Source organism: Rhinoraja longicauda, chromosome 31 (genome assembly GCF_053455715.1).
Source record: "Rhinoraja longicauda isolate Sanriku21f chromosome 31, sRhiLon1.1, whole genome shotgun sequence".
Classification (NCBI taxonomy): Eukaryota; Metazoa; Chordata; class Chondrichthyes; order Rajiformes; family Arhynchobatidae; genus Rhinoraja; species Rhinoraja longicauda.
The window spans coordinates 24,347,107-24,348,772 of NC_135983.1; positions in this window are offsets into that span (position 1 = coordinate 24,347,107).

Genomic DNA, 1,666 nt, shown 5'->3' on the forward strand with positions numbered 1-1,666 from the left:
GATTTAAAGGAGGTTGTTTCATCGTGAAGTTTGGCTTGGAATGGCTGTATTCCCACACTTGGAGAACAAACACCTCTCAACTGTATCCAGCGTTGCAAACTCACTTGATATTTTCAATAATTTTCTCCCAAAAGACCTCAAACAAAAGTCTTGTTTATATATATATTGCGTATGAAAAGTTTTTTTTGAGGGGGGGGAAAAAAACGAAAAAGCTGGCTGTGTAATAGAACAGTTCCAACTATGAGTAAAAAGCTTTGACCTTTCGAAGCTGTAACCGCAATTATTCCAACAGATCTTCGACTTTGGCCGGCGTGACACAGCCTCTTCAATCAGCGATACAACCAAACGATGACCTGACATGTTGTGAAACTCCAGACGCAATTGTTTTTTTGGTACTCGCGGGTGTATCACAACCCTGCCAAGGACTTGCGTTGATATTTTTGCACCAGATTGCCTTACACGATTCACTTGATCTCCACAGCTCACGCGACACTTGAAATGATGCAAGTCCGTTTCCCCATTGCATCAGGAACATATCCCTCTAATCCAGTGTGTCGTTTGCTGTCCCAAATAGTTTTTAAACGTTGTAATTGTATTTTCCACGATAGAACTCCCTTCCATTTGACCTGCACTTTCTGCGCGACAACATATTACCCTTTGCATTTTCTTTTAATTCCTCCCCTTTCATCTTAGACCAGCCACTCTACCTGTAGTTTCCTCTACTGTGGAAATGACGATCTCTCACGTTGTTGTAGAATAGTTCATGCATTTTATATATATATATATATATATATACTAGACCAAGTTGGGTCCAAACCTCTCCTGCATTGGTGCAGCACCCTCTCCTCTCCCCCCTCCCCCCTCCCCCCCACCCTCCCCCTCCCCTCCGTCCCCCCTCCCCCCTCCCCTCCATCCTCCTCCCTCGCCCTCGCCCTTCACCTCCCCTGCACTCCATCCCCCCAACCCTCCTATCCTCCCCCCTCCCCCCTCCCCCCTCCCCCCCACCCTCCCCCTCCCCCTCCCTCCGTCCCCCTCCCCTCCCCTCCATCCTCCTCCCTCGCCCTCGCCCTTCACCTCCCCTGCACTCCATCCCCCAACCCCTTCCTATCCTCCCCCCTCCTTCTCTCTCTCTCTCTCCACCCCCTCCCTCCCTCCCCCCTCCCTCCCTAGGAGATAGATTTAAACTTTAAAATGTGAATAACTTTAAAAAAATAACGCCGATTTCAATGAAACTTCCTCCATTAGCACCAAAGGGACGACGGTGAGTAAGGTGGGCCAAAAATTGTCTCCTTATCGTTTACCGTTTAGCTGTAGCTCAGGAACAAACAAACAAACAAACGAGAGTTTTAGTATATAGATAGATATATATATATATATGGAGAGCCATGGTAGACACATTTAACGTTGATTACTTTGAAGAGTGGTTGCAGAGGAAGGTCTGAAGGCATGTTGGACATTAAAGAACTTGGCAAAGAGATTTAAGGTAGACACAAGAAGCTGGAGTAACTCAGCGGGACAGGCAGTATCTCTGGAGAGAAGGAATGGGTGACGTTTCGGGTCGAGACCCTTCTTCAGCCGTTCCTTCCGACACAAAGAGGTTTAAAGTGTAGGTTTTTCAAAGAAGTGGTCTGATAGATTTAGGGAGTATGTTTTTTGCATATCTTTC